The sequence below is a fragment of the Dufourea novaeangliae genome, unplaced genomic scaffold, assembly GCF_001272555.1.
Source record: "Dufourea novaeangliae isolate 0120121106 unplaced genomic scaffold, ASM127255v1 scaffold130, whole genome shotgun sequence".
NCBI lineage: Eukaryota > Metazoa > Arthropoda > Insecta > Hymenoptera > Halictidae > Dufourea > Dufourea novaeangliae.
In genome coordinates, this window is record NW_015374004.1 from 72,346 (window position 1) to 90,711 (window position 18,366).

Consider the following 18,366-nt stretch of genomic DNA (forward strand, 5'->3'; position numbering starts at 1 on the left):
CCCCCCCCCCCTCCTGTGCCTACCCATCATCTGATTCCGCACTACAATTCGCCCCCGTTTGCGCTGCTCTTCTATCTGTGCTTGGTCGTGATTGTAATCTAGGCGCTGCGTCGGAGCGTGTGCACGGAACGTGTACGAAGCGTGGCGCTCTTTTCTTCGTGTCGTTGCCTTTTCTTGCGCCGCGTTTCCTCCGACCGATGCTGATCATTAACCGCCCCAGGGCCCCCGGGGATGCAGATAATCGTGGCGACATTGTCGGTCCATCCACAGTCACCACAAGGTGTTTGACAATGGGCAGAGGTAGGAAGGTGTTACACGGCGAATTGTTTTCGAATCAAAATTTTTCATCGATTCTCTTAGAGGGAACTTTCTTTCGAGAGCCCAGAGATGCTGTGCAAAATCACTGACAATGATTTATCATAGTGATTGCAGAATCACGATGACGGTCGTGATTTAACATCATTCACGACCATGATTTTTTATCTAGCGCGAATTTGCTAACTGTGATCGTAATTTTGATCCTTAGAAAAAACATTTCAATATGATTTGTGAAAATGAATTCTATACATTACTATTTGCGTTTTTAAAAATGAGTAAAAAGAGTAGCGATTATAAAAAAAATGAAATGTTATAATTATATACATATGTGTTATGTAACATGTCGATTCGAATTTATAATCATTAATTTATCCATTATTCGTCGTTGTTCCTCATTACTGCTTTACTTTGTACGGTGTAATTCGCATTTTTGTTTCGACGTCGTTAATATAAAATATGTACCTACAGGTTATGTGAAAATGAATGATACACACATAATAGATAAAACGACGGGGCAGCCAGCAATTACACCGGGGTCTTGGCTGTCGCGGAACTGGAACATATCACATGAACTGTCAAAATACCATAATAAACTCGTACACCCCGGTTAATTGACTCCAAAAAAGTTCTACGCTAATTGGGAAATTATTGCATGCAACGTACTATTTATACCCTATTATATTTAACCAAAACCGAATTACCGATCCTTAATTACACCGTGACACGTTTGATCAAATATTTGGGGGGTAGACAAAATGACAAAATCAGGGCCGTTCGAGGCGGGGGTGCAAATGGTGCCCCCACACCTGGGTGGCCAAACTCAGTGGCGGCCACAGATGGTTCACTATATGTAAGACTTGGACTATAGTCTGTTTCACAAAAGAAGATGCCTGGGAGGTACACCCGACTTTTCGCGATGTTGTCGCGATCGCGAGACATCTACGGCACTTGTGTCTCTCTCACTCTTCGCGTCTTGGCCAATGACATTCGACCGTCGACGTACGTCCTCGTCTACGGTCGTCTGTATCCGAGGGAGAGAATACTGTTACCTGCTTTTTATTAACAGGAACATAAATATGCAATGTTTTTACTATAGAAAATCATAGATTAATGTTATAATATAAAATATACACCATGGAAAAAATAATTTCCCAAAATCTGTTTACTTGATACATTTGTAAAATGAAATATGTTATTAACACGGACAATATCGTTAGAAAACACGCCTGTTCCACTATTAAGAATATAAATATCTGCTCTACTATAATTATAATTAGACTACGGATTTTATGCACTTATAGCCCATGGGGCTCTGTGTAATACAATGAAGGACAAAACTTTCATTGTATCCAATGAGTTTTCTATTTTAGTCTGAACCCAATAACAGACTTAAGAGGAAAAATAAATTTCTACATTTGCGCCTGTCTTTATAAAATACTGTAGAGAATGTTATTTTGCATAAAAATCCGCAGTCTAATTATAATAATAACGTCAAGAATGTATATATTATTCCTTAGAAACTGAAGGTTGTTCATATAATTCAATGACGCCAGTCATTAATAATCATCACGGCAATGGATGTGTCAATTAAACAGGAAAAAATTGACGATTCGACTAATAAAATATTACAATTATACTCAAATAGAAAGAAAAAAAGAGAGAAACATTACTGTTTTATTTGCAGGACATTCGGTAACATTTCTAACACGTGCGTTTCAAGATACAGGTATCCCGAAAATAATTTAAAAAAAAAAACGGCGCGGAAGAAATACATCCCCTACGTCTCGTTCACTATACGGTAAATCACATGACAAGCGATGATTTATTAAGTCAATGAAATTACTGGACACTGAAAGCGTCCGCGGAGTGTCGGTTTCTCGGCGAGCGATAATAAATGTCATTCAAAGAATGAAAAGCCCCCGGGGCCAGGGCACGCCTCGTTCACCAACGGGGCAACGAATAATTACGCGATAATTACTTCTTACGGGGACCCGATCATCGACGTTTCGGCCGCCCTCAGATCTCCGATTATTCGCCGTTTAACGAGAGAGAAATTGATCGAATTTACGAGTAACTCCGAGCCGTGGCCTGCTTTCTTTGAGAAGTGCGTTGCACTGTTAGGCGCCAATAAACCGTCCCCCGTGTTTTATTGTCCAACAAGGTGTCTTGTAACGAGCACGAAAGTAAGAAGACGCCACTTTTTTCCGTTCGCGACTGACTCTTTGGGCGAGGAAAGCGACGGTGTACGCGATTTCGTTTAATGCCGCGGGACAGTGCTTCGACAATCGAGCATGATCGACGATAAAAAAAAGAAGAACTGGTTCGAGATGTATTTACGTTGAGGTTAATTGGACACATGTTTAAAGATTACTTTCGAATGTATAGAAAATGAGAGATCTCGAGATATTTATAGTGCATTCGATTGAATTTGATTCAAACGACAAAGCAAGTGTAACACTTACTGTATAACTACAGTAAACAATAGTAGACCGAGGCGAATCGGATCATTTTCTATTTTGATAGTACAAAAATAATAGTCAAAGTTTAGACAGCTAATTATTTATTATAGATTCGTAATTAGTACACATTTATCTTAAACAGTTATAATAAAGAAATTTAAATAAACTTAAAAATCTTTCTTTTGCAAACAAAATCGAAAAAGCGAGAAGTATCTGAATCGCCCCAAAGTTGGGGCGAATCGAATAATCCAGAAATCACTAAAACAAAGCTGAAATTTACATAAAAAATGTCTTTAAATTGCTTTATAAAAATTTAATTTAATGATAATGGTCATAAGTATAGTGTCTTTTAACACCACCTCTATCAGCACAATTCTCGTCATACCACCCTTCGCAGACATTGCACTGTATCGAATCTTCTTTCATTTTTCTGGACACCATGAACCTTGATTAGTTTTTTTTAATGTTCTTACGAACCATCTGTATATAAATAATTATCACACTTATAATCATAGAAATATTCAAACGAAGAAAAAGAGTGATCCGATTCACCCCAAATGACGTGATCCCATTAGCCCCATACATAAGGATTTTAAATTGAATAGGATACATAGACGAATTATGATATAATAATCTAAAGTATATGAAATACCAAATTTGGACACTATACAAACTAATAATACTAAACACATTTGAATTTTCAAGCTTACCTTTTTATTTTAAATATGAAATTGTAGATTACGTATCTCAGATTCGTATCAAAATTATTACGTTCGCACGCGTTCGTCTCAATGGCAACATGTGCTAGCACTAAATAACTACGTAAAACAATTGATGAGTTATTGGATTGGATGTGGGGGATAAAAATGACGCAATATGAACAATCGAAATGTTCGTGTCCATGAGAATATAAAAAATATGGACTGAATTCTTATTTTGATCTGATTAGTCTCGGTCTACCCTAAATGTATTGGATTTCGGATTTAGGGCATATTTCATGTACCAACATAGAACGATTTCAATGATTCTTGAATATGTTGTCGTGGGCATAGTTCTGAACAACTTTTTCCTTACATACAATCGACGGACGGTCCTAGTTTTCGAGAGATTCGTATAAAACTATCGGTACCACTACAGTGAATTCAGCCTATAATTGTACCGGTGATTATGGAAGTGATTTAAATCGTGTATCTTTCGTTTCGAATATTCTTTCATAATATAAAATAGGAGAAAAACTCAACTTTCTTAGTTCCTTGACTTACACCACTTTTATAATCACCGGCACAATTATAGCTGCTTCAAAGATATAGCGTTAACCATAAACGTGGTTAACGCTATATCTTTGAAGCGAATTATCAGAGTGGTACGCCACTTTCAGCTATGTTGTGCCAAGGAATAAAACGAAAAAGACTGGAATATTTGAAAGAAATTTACGTTTTCGTAAGCTTTCATCAAGAATAAAACGGCCACAAGTATTTTAAATTTGAAATTAGTACGCTAGAAGAACTTGTTTAATTACATTAGAACGGAAAAACCGACCCCAAATTGACGTCGTACGCCCCTGAACGATAATCGAGCACAGTTTTTACAACTCAAGGGTATCGAGTGACAGAATTAGGCTACCGAAATACATAAACTTTAGGGTCGGTCGGGTTTATGGCTAACGCAGTATCTTTGAAAAAACTATACCTATGCGTCCGTAACAGCGTCCGCGTTAGGATTGATTTACGACCATTGATTAAGGCCAGCCATGATTATTGGGCCGTCCTATAAGTCCTTACCGAGTTCGTTCTGTTTGGAACGTGTTTGTCCTTAAATCAAAGCAGTCCCGAAAAGTTTTCAGAATCTGCGAATCTGTGCGCGAATCTTCCGCGTAATTGGTACAAATTACGAGAACGAAAACGAAAATGGAGAAACGTCAACTGCGCGCTATTATGTTGTATGAGCACCGGCTTAACACCTCTTCAACGGAGACGATAGTAGCGATCGAACAGCACGCTTCTGATATAAGTGCCTCAATGAGGACGATATAAGGTGTAAAACCAACCCCACTCTGGCCAGCTACCTTCGACAAAGACGCGACGAAATCGAGCAGCACCCGGATTCCAGCACGCGAAATTCGGAGAATGCTTTTCGGCAACCCTATATAACCATCGATCGCCAAATTCGATGGTCTACCGCAAAGTGATGTCGCGATGGACGCCTCACGCGTTGATCGATCATGACATAGCCACTCCTGTCAGCATTTGTCAAAGTTTGTTGCTACGCTAGCACCAGCAAGTCTTTTTTAAGGAAATTATCACTGGAGATGGAAGCTGGGCACGCTACGAAAATGATACATGCCACGTCTTTAGGCTTCCTCGCAGGGAATGCTCTTCTGGAAACTTCTGAAGCCTAACCAGACGACCAACGCCAACCGTTACAGGGACCAGCTAGCTAGCCGATGCCATGCGAACAAAACGGCCAATACGACTTGGCGTTTAGCTTCTTCACGACAACGCTCAACATCAATGCGCAAAGTTGACGCATGAGCAGCTCTAGGAGCTAGGATGGTCTACTGTACCCCATCTACTGTGCAGCCCAAACATTGCACCTTCGGACTTTCACTTGTTCGGAGCTCTTAGACGAAATTTGTTGGGCAAGAAGTTTGACAACTACATCACCTTCAAAAAGTATATTGGTGACTTTTTTTGCCTCCCAGCGCCGATCTTTCTGGGAAAAAGGCATTCAAAACTTTCCAAGCAGACAGCTGAATGTTATTGACGGTGATTATATCGTAGAATAGAAAGTAAGTTTTTATAAATACAAAATGAAAATAAAACTGGTTGAAAATGGCAAGAACTTATGGGACAGCCCGGTATATTGATATGATTATACATATTATATGCTTGTACTGGGATGTGTTTCTATGTCTGATCTGAGTTGGTTGGAGCTAGTTAAAAAACAAAAAAGAGTACTGTTGAAAGCATTATCCAACTTAAATCAGTATACTACTTTCAGACTTTAAGGGAGAAACCACCCTTTTTATCCGAAACGTCACTTTTACTTATTCGCTTCTAACTCGTAAACTGCAAAAGATATCGAAAAAAAGTTTATATAAATTCTATATTGTTTTTAATTTATTATTTATCTGAAACTTACCTAAACTTTTTTTTCGATACCTTTTGCAGTTTACGAGTTACAAGCGAATAAATAAAACGACCGCTTTGGATAAAAAGGGTGGTTTCCCTGTTAAAGTCCAACGTAGTCAACTAGTTAAGTCCGTTAAAGTAGCACCAATCAAGTAGTAACAGCAAAATTCTTAGATTGATCCCACGAACAATTGAGTAAAGTTATAGAAAAATCGGCGCGTGTCACTTCGTGAACATCCTTTCTGAGATAATCGAGGTTGTGAAGTAACACATTGTTTCTTGAACGAATCATTTGCATATCGAGCAATGTTTACTCGGAATCAGCTGTGTAACGAGCAAATCCGTCCATGAAGGAGTGATTTCCAAATAAATGACACTTCCGTCGTGGGATTTTGTGGCCGAAGGCACGAGTAAAAGGCAACTACTTAATCCAAAAAGTTCTCGGGGCTAATGTTACGCTGACTAGACAGTCAGGTGCCCATGTCAGGAAAGTAGCCTCCGTGGAAAAAGAAGCCGAGGACTATACAAAAAAGCGTTCATCGTTGCTGGATCCTCTCGCATCCGTCCAGCCGGAGATAACATAGTGAATGGACACCGGACAACCCCTTCCTAACGATCTTACACGGATGAGTAACGAACGGCTACGAGTATCGAGTGAAACGTAAAAAGTATATCCTGCTTAATAACCGTACATCCTTCGTGTATTCTCTGGCCATCTCTCGTAATATCAAGGCCTCGTCCAGCCAATTACCCCGCGTGAAAGAAAGAAAGCAACGCCCGATAAGTGTTTACCGCTACCATATACCATACGTTGTTCTAGTTTCATATGGATTTGTTTGCAAAAACGATTTGAGGACGATGAAAAATTCATCAGTACAAAATGTGGATCAAGACGAAAACGTGTTGGACGTACGGATGAATCGATACAAGTAAATACGAATACATTATTCGATACTTTTGTTTCGATACGTACGGTTGCGATACCAAGTAGGTATCGAAAAAAAAGTACTTGTATCGAATGGAGTGAGCATCGACCCATCAACATTTGATATTGTAATTACTTTCAACACAAAACAACGTTGTTTATATTAATAATTAAGCAATGTGTATTCAAATATTTTCAATATTAAAATAATATAGGTATATATGGTTAGGTGTGAGCTTCTGAAAATGGTATTTTCAAATATAGAACAAGTTTTCCTGCATTGTTTCCTGTAGCATATCCATCTACCATCTACGTTATATTTGACATAACCTTGTTCAATATGCATGCTACCTCCGCAATGAAATATTTTACTACTTAAATTTAGCAAACTTTACTTCACTTGCGCAGTCATGGACTGTGTTTTTCGTTTCAGTTTCTATTAACTATTTCATTTAATTTTACCATTAATAAATGAATTATTTATGTTACTGATGAATCTTTATTTATTCCTTTGTTTTTACAAAAATAAGGGGATTTCCCATTTTTCTATGTACAACATCATTGTCATGTTATATATTCTATATTTTACTGGATTTATTTTTGCAATGTACTTAGAAAGATGGATTAGTTTGGTTTGTCTAGACATTTTTGGGGCCGCCTTACGTCGCAGATCTTATGCCCCAAGTTGAATATTTTCAGAATATTTTCAGCAAATTACATGGATCCTTATCTAAATGTTTCTATTTTAAATTTTATTGATTGATCCAGTTTGTGTTACAGTAAATAAAACTCACATTTTTCGGTGGTGCACACAGCCGGCTGAAAGTTTGGAATCATGCAGTCACCTAAAAGAAATAAAAATTTGATTGTTAAACGAGTTATCATTCACTCACGAAAATAGACAATGGGTGTAACTAATGGTTTTTAAAAATATTACTACCTAGTCGTAATTCTTTGATTTCTACGCCCTGTGTCATACTTATAACCTCCCTATAAATCCGCATTCATCTCCAATTTAAAAAAGGATAATTAGTATTTTTTAAAAGAAAAAATGTGCGATGAAGGGTATCTTGTCAGTAAGTTATGAAAAATAAGACTACAGCAACCAAAGACAAGTGCAATTCGACAAAATAGAAGAGTCGAAATACGATATTAGGTATAAGGATATACAGATTTATAGTTTACCAGAGTATTTGGTTGTAAGGAGAAAGCAAAGATAGTCAAAAGCTAATAGCGAAGGCAAGATGTGGGATTTTAGAAGGATACAATTGATACTGGTTAGAGGATAGTGAGCGGAGATGCGAAATATGTAATAAATATTACATGTTATTACATATAAATTATTACTAATAATGGTAGGGGTACGCTAAAACATTTGTTAGACGACTGTTGTGGATTGGAAAGAGGGAACTGCACGTTAGAGGAAGTATTATGTGGAAGGAAAAGTAGTAGAGTGGTTAGAAAATTGGTAGAAAGTAAAATAAGGAAACTTAGAGAAGAGAAAGAGTGATAGAAGAGGATAGGTAGAATAAGGTGTGGAATATGTCTAAAGAATGGAAGAATGAATGAAAGCAATGTAACATAAATTGTAAACCAAGTCCATTCCATGGCCTTGAGACTGCAATTATCAATAAATATATAAATAGTATTTTTACAAATTTAATCCAACATAATGAGAAAGTCTATACAAAAAGACTTTTTCTTGAAACATTGAAATATGCAACAATTTTTCCAACAAATTTCACAAATCGACATATATTATTCCATACTTACAACGCACATAGAAATTTTGAATTATTTCCACGTAATGAAAAAATATCCCACAAAACATGTATAATCGTAGAAGATAGCAGTTATGTACTATAATTTTTGTAGAAATTATTTTGAAGCACTGTTGATCAGTAATAAATACTGAGTTGTATGCAGGTTGTAAATATGAAACTGAGTATATTAATGATTATAAATGAATATTCTTCAATGCTGTGATCAAGAAAAGTGTATCATAGGTATACAATTAATTCCATTATTACATTAATACTAATTGCATATAATTAATATTCTTAATCATATTTAATTATTGGAAACCAGAATATATGAATGCCAACAGCCGTCAACTGAAAAATTAAGACCGGTTTACAAAGAATTTTCCCTTTGAAAATAAGCCTTTATCTTTTCCTTCTGAACATATTAACACGTGCAGCCTTCAAAGTCGAAGAAAAACATAATAATCAAGACGATTAGCCACTTTGGATATGATTAGAATTATTTATAATGAATTAATTGAATTAATAAAGATTAGATATAATAAAAAAATATAACATGTGACGCAATAAAATATTATAATATACGATTTATTTCCATATAATATACGCTTCATTTCTTTGCTAGAAAATCATGAGCAATACCTATTATAAGTTAAAGAAAATGTATTACAAGTTTAAACTTTTCATACTATCGGTAGGTAACAGAAATTCATTTATATTCCACACACATTAAACATTCTTCATATACTTTGAGATAGTAATTCATGAAAATGACACTTTATTTTACGATAAACATGACGAAACATCAGATAATTTGTTACACAGGGGAAAAAATGTATTTTACTAAATGTTCTGAAACATTTTTTCCAATGAATCATAAATCAAATATATTACAATTTTAGTTAAACAGTTAGTTTAGATAAGTCTTTTAGGTCGAACGTATTATTCAATTCTGGTATTGGAATTTTGGTTACTTGTAGATAAAAGAATTCAGAGTTTTTTATATGGAAAACAGTTTTTCTCAACTCCGACCCCAATTAATTTACGAGCTTCGTTTAAAGGTAATTGAGCATCTATATCGTGAGAAACACTTGCATCGTTTATATTTAGCAAGACAAAAGGGATAAGTGGGTGAAAATGCGTTTGGAAACGTGCCACTGTTTCATGTATCACGAGTAACGAGAACGAATGGCCTGCGAAATCTGGCAAGATAATCGGAACGTCAGGAAAATATGGGAGCTGCTAAACAGAGATTCAAGATCAAATGCCAACGACTGAAGGGTATTATTAAGACTTATGTAGAAATTAGTTTCTACAGAGTAGAAACGCTTATTCTATTTCTCGAAACGATACAAATGACTCGCTTGAATAATTATCTTAACAGTACTTAATATTTTTAATAGTATTAACACTTTATTAGTAATATTCAATAATATTGGTATTATTAATTTTGCTTAAATAATAAGCCAAACTATTATTGCAAAATTATATATTTATTATTTATGGAAATATGTTGCATTACTCAATTCCGAACTGACTATAAAATTAGGACGACCTTATTATAACGAGGTGATAATACAATAATACATAATCATTGTGAATTCAAGCAGGTTTATTTTTGTAATTTTTGCTAAATGTTAACTTAACCATACAACCGCAACAAAAAGAAAACTGTGGTCGATTGGAAAAAATTGATAGATAGTGACTCTTTTTTACAATTTACAAATTGGAATCAAAAAGCATTGCAATTAAAAGCACTGGACGGATAGTAATTAGCGGAATGATATTTTTCATTTCAATGCACGGAAATAATGTTGGTTTATATGTAACAATAAATATAAATTTGAACACTGAAAACGATTAAAGATTAATGGAAATTGTAAATCTATCTTTAATGCTAATGACTTTCTCAATCTTAATACTTTCAACGCCTTAATAAAGAATAATCAAACAATATCAGCATTTTCAGTTAACGTTACTACGAGTAAATATAGAAAGAAACTATTGAAAATTCTGTACATCGAAAATAGCAAGTAACTCAAATATCTGACCTTTAAACTATAAACACAACATTATTATTAAGTGATATTACCGACAAAAATTATGAAAGCAGATAGCATAGTAAGTTGTCACATTTAAGAAGTACTGTAAATTGTGATTTTACATATGTTTCGTTCTTTTCTATTATTTATTATACATGCATAGCTCTGGTAAGTTATCTTGCAAAATTCTCTTTATGTATATTTTACGTCGTGTTAGAAAACGTGTTTCAAATGTTGTTTTATTCACAATCACCTGTTACATATTTATGTCGCCATTTTCTAATACAAGATAAAGCATACAAACCTTGACGTGTTGAGCTGTATATAAACACACACAAGGTCAGTGCAAACGTCTTGATAAAATGTTCTTAAATCTAAAAGAGAAATAACTGCTTTATAAGATAATTTGTTTGATCAAGTATATAACCCCCATTGTTTACAATAACCTCTTCCCTTCCTCTAATGGCATATACTGTGTTCAGATTGTTGCTCGGATTTTATGCATTTATAGCTCACAGGGCTCTGTAAAATACAATAAAAGACAAAACTTTCATCGGATCCAATGAGTTTTCTATTTTAGTCCGAACCCAATAAGATACTTAAGAAGAAAAATAAATTTCTACAATTACTTTAGAAAATTTTGCATAAAAATCCGCAGTCTACTTATAATATTTTCCAAGATTTTTAAACCTGCACATTACAAACGTATCGAGATTTTTACAATGACCCAAACATTCACGACAAAATAATATACACACGAGTATGTACTACCACTTTCTCTAAACAAGTGAAAATTAAAAAAAAGAAGAAGGAACTACGACAAATAAAGTAATTAGCAATTTCAGGAAGCGACAGTCAACTGTAAGAGGGGCACTCGAACGGCATAATTGGAGGAGGACGTTCCGAGTCGCCACGCGGCGATCACGAGCTACGAGGAGCGGGAGGAGGGGCACAGGACACAAGGGCGAACCACCCCACGTTGCAGCCCGTTTCCCTATGCAGCCACGTGGTTAAGAAATCCTTAAATGCGCCAGGTCACGGAATCCCTTATACGGAAGGAGAGTGGGGTTAAGAAGAGAGAAAAAAAGGGGGGGAGGGAAAGGAGGGTGACCAGCCACTCCATAACTCGTGCAGCACACGAGCGAACCGATGCACATGCTCGATATTCCCATGGATTCCTTGCCTTATGGCGGCCGCTGCGCCGCGGGACAGCGTAGGTCCGGTCTTCCCCGTACCCTTTTCGCCCCCTCAACCGTTGCACTCCTCTCTTTCCAAACACCACGAGATTTCCCCCTCGTGTGCGGACCACGAGCACGGCGTGTGTAGGCACGCACATGTCCCGAATTCCCACAGTCCCGAGGCATCGGCGTCACCTTGTGAGACAGCCACGAGAAAAGGCGAAGGATGCGCCTGCCGTAACGTGTCCCCCCCCCCCTGCCCCGCCGCCTGCCATCACTAGTTCGTCGTCGCGCCATGACGCGCGTGCGCGCGCAACTACTGCACACACACCATACGAGATAGCGTGCACATAATACATATGTATCCGCCAGAATGATACGACGCACCGCGCGTACTACGTGCACGCGCGTCCATTTGCCGCGCTTTTTCGAACGGGAGCTCTCTCTTTTCAAAACAACCTCCGCGCACCACTCCGGTAAAGTGGTTTTTTGTTTACCCGACCCACATGTGCCGGTTCGAATGCCACTTCCGAGGATCGTGGAATCTCAGGTGTAATTCGACGGTTGATGACTAGGGTAAATGTCCCAATTACTGCCACCCTAAGATTGTAGCGTAATTTCATTTAATCACTTTACGTGCTATTTAACCTACAAATCGTCTCACGTTGAAATATAATGTTTTACATATTAAATTTGAAGAATTAATCAATAATGAAATAAAATTCGCGAGTAATTCCAGTGTCCCTATAACTGTCACCACAAAAATTAAAGTAAAGTTTCTTTACTTTAAAAATTCATTTTGTACAATAGATGCAGGTTGAATAGTAAAATTATGGCTACTTATTTAGTATGATTTCGTCATCACCTCATACTCACGTAGTCGCGTCTTTGACGTTTAAATTGCAAATTCATTTTTAATATTAATTTTTTAAGTTCATAACTTATATAAAGTTCACATGTTGGTGTACTTATATTTACAAGATCTTATTTTGATTTAAAAAAAATTTGACAAAGCATTCAATATCAGGAACATATTTTGTAGAATTTTTCAAATACCATTTACTGCTTACACTTGACGTAACATATTTTTGCGTTAAGTACAACGATATTAAGCAACAAATACTAACGTACACATACGCGAACATTTTTATCGATAATAAACCTGAAAATATTTAAAAAGTTCTGATATAAAAATTAATAAATATTTTTCGTTCGATGGATAAACAAACATGCTTTCCCAATAGTCGTATATAAGACTAAAAGTATATTTGATTGTGAAAAGATTTCTTCAAATTAGTACAACATATCTTCTAAAATTACAAAAAATTCATAGGAGTGCATTAGCTATCATTACTGTCTAATAACTGATTTATAGATATAAAATAGTATAATAATATAACAATACGTCGAAAGTACGGTTTAAGAATTATCGAACTTTTTCATTCGAGAAAGTATTCAATAATCAACAGACGCCAGAATACTGGTCAGTTACTGCTGTAAACGTCCAATAAAATTCACAGTGTACGCAGATACGCGTTTTAATTAAACAGTATAATTATTAAAGGAAAGAAGATTTCTCTTCGAATCCTGCTCCTGCAATTCCAAAAATGAATCACACGAACAAGAAACTGTCCCAAACTGAACGAAACTTAATCATCAAAGTTAAATCATTTGCTCGAAACCCGATAAGTATAGGAAATTCCGCGCAACAGGTTTCGTCGCATGCAAGTAAATCGTGCCTCGCGAGGGAGAAGCACTTTCAATTTTTTCGGATCGAGAACCGATACCGTAATTAATATTTAATCAAAACGTATCACACAATCTAGCTGCCCGTTACGTTTCCGGTCATGGTTGGGAAAGTTATTGCAAATTAAGTGTGACCAAGCGTGAAACGTCCCCTTATCAATCGCGACTGCCGTGAGAATATCGAACCGATCTACGCGTGTGATACCACTGTTCCACTTCCGTCTGTTTCTAAACGTCCTCGTTACGTTCCGCCGTAATTAAATACAAACGTATCAAACGCGCAAGTTCGATAAGAAACTTCATTAATACGGCGGAATATATAGGATAAATCAGATCGCAATCAAGACAGGGAGTAACATTCTCAATGTTACTTATTTCTCGCTAAATGGGACAGGATTACAGTTATGATGCATTCCTATGTGTCGCTGGAGATCCGTTAAAGCGTCCAGACTTTGATTGATCATGTATAAAATCTAATGTGAGCGGTTTAACAAATAATTAGAAAAAATATTAATAGTATAGTGAAACGTCGATTATCCGAAACATGCAAAATGTCACGTATTCATTGGACTACAAGTCCGTTGCTTAAAACTTGTACACATATTATTTCCTGATGACAATAATACGAATTACAGTTTTACATAGTCATTCAACGCGTTATGTAAAATTATCAGAGAAATTTTAAGCAATCATACTGAATCGGAAAGTATCCCATGGAACATTGAAATTAAAGCGATCTTTGAAGATGCACTCAAACTGAAATTACGACGAAAATGATGTAAGAAAATAATGATACAGACGAAGAAATAATGTCACCTACTATATACAATTACACCACAAAGCAGGAATTGCGTTGGACAGTGTATTAAGATGAGCGAAAGTAACTAGAAGAAATAAATGATGAAATTTCGCTCAATCTACAGATTATTAATTTCTTTCTTCGCTTCAATGAAGAATTATTTTTCAAAACTGTTTCATTTCCAGTTGCTTCATGACATTATATCAAAATTTGTTTCTCTGGGAGTAATTATTCAAGAAAACCGCTTACCAAAACCGACTTGTTTCTCGATTAATTCGTACAATCGCGTTTCTAGTGTAAACACCCTGGAAACAGCGTCCACCATTCATCCACGTTCATTTAAAATACCGTGTGTAGCCTCGCATGATCGGTCCCCAATATCTGCGAGTTACCGCGACATTTACATTATGTAACCGCCACGAATATGAAAATATTATTTAAACGTAATGGGCTCTCAGCTCGATCTCAATTAACGCACGAACACGGCCGGAGCAACGAAAACGTCCATGAAAGTCGTGAATCTCATCGGTTGCCGCAAGAATGATTAGGTACAACTTTCCTTGGTGTTCGAATCATTCATTAAATACCAGTCGCGTCTACGGCACTAACCCCTCTATCTTCGCCCTCTCTCTTTATGTGTCATTTCTCTCAATCACGGCACTACTTGTATCTTCCCGCCCACTCGAGGACACGAAGGAGAAAAAGAAAGGAAGGACGCACGAGCGAAAGAGATCAGGACAGAGCAATATCGGTGAACGGGGGCAAGAAAGACAGAGGGAAAAGTAAACGAGAGCCAATCTTAGCTGCCCACTTAATGGCGATTCCCGGGGTTCTCTCGTGCGTTGGCCCACGCGTCTGCACCGACACGTGGTCGCGCGTGGCGGAGTACACGCCCGACGCGTATGCAACAGGTTTCGACTTACTCTTCGCTGTTTGATTTACCACGCTATCGGCCGATTACGCCGAGCACTGATCGCTTAGAATTATATTGGCAGTGTGCTACCGCTCCCGCGACGTGATTTACTTACCTTCTAGCCGTGCCTCTAGTGTTGTTCAAATGAGCCTCGAGTCGAAACCCTAACTAAAGGCTCGAACCCTCGAGACTTTAACGCTCGAGCCTTTAAGCTTGAAGGCTCGAGTCGTATAAATTGTATGTAGTGAAGTGATGTACTGAGCTCGAGTTTTCGAAGGTTGAAAACTTATCCAAAAATATTTCAGTTTTTTAACTCTAATATCACACGTAACTGAAGCTTTAAAGACGTAAGCTTTAAGAATAATACAAAAACGTTCAGAAAAGCGTGTTTTTTTGTAAATTCACAAAATGTTGACACTTTTTGTAGAACTTTCTTTTTCTGATATCATATTATTTATTGTATGGGTAATTTTAATGAAATAATTGATTCAAATTATTATATGAACTGCGACACATCAAAATTCCTGAGAGACTGATACTAAAAAAGGGAAATAAAAAATGAAACAAAATAACCATTGAATAATAGACGAAATAAAACATTGCTAAAAATTTGTCTGTAATGTTCGAAATATAGTATTATTGACTGAAAACATACTCTAATGCTGTGGGGGTCATAGATGACGGGCACCAACATTAATGTACCACGCATGATAATTTTGCACAACACGTATAATCATATTGTCATATGATTCTAATAGGCAATCACTCTTTGGTGCTGAAGACAAAACCAGCAGAACACGCTCGGCAGTGAACGTGTTAAACATAAAAACCTCGAGCTGACTACCTAGCCCACTTCGGGCCCTATCGAAATGACCGTTTAATGGCACGAGCGTGACGGTATTTCGCGTGTCAGTGCGCCGCGGAATCGACTGCGATTAGATTATCTTCGTAGAGAAACCCGCTGATAAATATCTGTGGTAGTGATAATTGTGGTACAACCATATTAGCTTTTGGCTGCAATAGACTTGGATTTGCGATTCGAAAAATTCAATTATGAATTTGGAATGGCTGTGCGAACGTGTGTAACGCTTGTGAAACTTTAATGGTACATGGTTTGATGTGGTCTAGAATTAGTTTAGGAAATAGTGATAACTAGAGAGCAGATTTTTATGCAAAATAACATTTTATAAGGTAATTTATAAAGACAAGAACAAAAGTAGGAATTCCTTTCATCCCTTAACTGTCTTATTGGGTTCGGGATAAAATAAAAAATCCGTTACTTCGGCAGAAAGTTTCGTTTTTTATTGTATCTTACAGAGCCGTATAGTCTATAAATGCATAAAATCCGCAGTCTAGTGATAACCAACGACGATTAACTTTCAATTATCATGTAATTGTTAAGCTAAGAACTGTTATTACTAGACTGTGGATTTTATGCATTTATAGCTCATAAGGCTCTGTGAAATACAATAAAAAACAAAACTTTCAACGGTTTCAATGATTTCTCTGTTTTAGTCTGAACCCAATAAGATACTTAAGAGGAAAAATAAATTTCTACATTTGTTCCTGTCTTTATAAATTACTTCAGAAAATGTTATTTTGCATAAAAATCCGCAGTCTAGTTATTACGACTTATTTAAATTTATATACATTAATGTAGATCCAGCTAACAAAACTGCTTACTACTAAAGACCATGTACCCTATGACACATATAATGCTATAACAAAGTTCCGAGACGCTAAAAGAATTGCATTAAATGTTCAATAAAAGGCCGTTGCATCATGTCGTAACAATTGCAACGTTAAGGACGGAACACGCATGACAAATAGTAACAGGATAGCGACGCCCGCGAAAACCAGCCCCGACACGACGATTACGGGAACAAAACAGTCAGGTGGCGCGTTAAAGCGGGTCAATTAAACGCGAACAATGTCGCGACGATAAATCTCTCGCCGCTATTCCACAATCTCGGTAGACCCAACGGAATAATGGAAACCGAGCAAAGGAATTAAGAGACAAGGGGGGGGGTCTCCCCCCCACCCGTTTCGCGTTAGCGTTTTGGCGACCGAGAATGAAGGAAGAACGACGATGACGACGAAGGGGGGAAGAGGAGCGAGCCAGAGGGATGGAGGGAATCCAGGGCACATTCGTGTGCCCGAGTAATACGGCAGATGAGAGGCTGCAGGAGTCCGTGGGAAACATCCTCGGTGGTTCCTTCCTTAGGAAGGCGTGTCGGGGATCTTAGTGGTCGTGTGCACGTACACGCGAGCGCCGTGGAGGAGTTTTCGGGGCAGGCCATCTGCCTGAGTCTCTCACGATTCCAGGCCAGCTGCCGATATCTTCGCATAAGCGTGCATCGTGAAAGAGCCTCCAGGCGCTAAATGCGCGCCTTGCACACTTATTCGCGACTAGGTGTGTTAAACTGACCGGGTTGGTGGGTCTGTACAGCCCCCCCCCCCCCTCCTCCAATCGCTCCTTCCGCGCCGATTTTTCGTGACTCGTCCGCCAACCCTCTTTACTTCACCCGGACCCCTCTCGCCGACAAGACCTCTTCGAAATTAATGAGCGAGGAGGGTTGACGGTCGGTCTCGTGTCGACCACGTGCAATGCACGGGTTCCGAGTGTCAACGTTTCTGGCAATGATTTCACCACCTGTATCGAATACGCGCGCGAACGCCCCGACCCTCGGCGACCCTTGTAAACCTTCTAACGAGAAACTAATTGCGGAAGTGTTATCTAACGGTACCTCCCTTCTCAAATTATTTGCGATTTTATGGAAATGCGTGGATCGCGGCGGATTGAATTGGAAAACATAATCATTATTTTTACGAAAGCATTAATCATTTTTATTTTAACAGTTATTAAGCTGCGTCTACACTATATAGTAAAACAGTGTTATACGACAAATTATTGTATAACCTTGCTATAGAACATGTTTTTGTAACTTGTTATACGACTATACCTTTCAGACGAGTCTGTCAAGTGTATACAATATTTCGCATCTTAATATTAATAATGGTGTCACACTAGATGGATAACATATAGCTTGCTATATAACACGAAACATGTTATGTCATACAGTGTAGACGCA

At 37.4% G+C, this 18,366-nt stretch overlaps 1 long non-coding RNA gene across 1 annotated transcript in view; it reads right to left on the bottom strand.

Moving 5' to 3' along the window:
• The window catches only part of LOC107188165, a 107,272-nt gene that overhangs the window by 40,649 nt on the left and 48,257 nt on the right, over nt 1-18,366 (bottom strand). Inside the window, exon 3 of the long non-coding RNA XR_001516219.1 lies at nt 7,628-7,678. This is a non-coding gene — a long non-coding RNA (uncharacterized LOC107188165). The remainder of the gene's footprint in view (nt 1-7,627; nt 7,679-18,366) is intronic.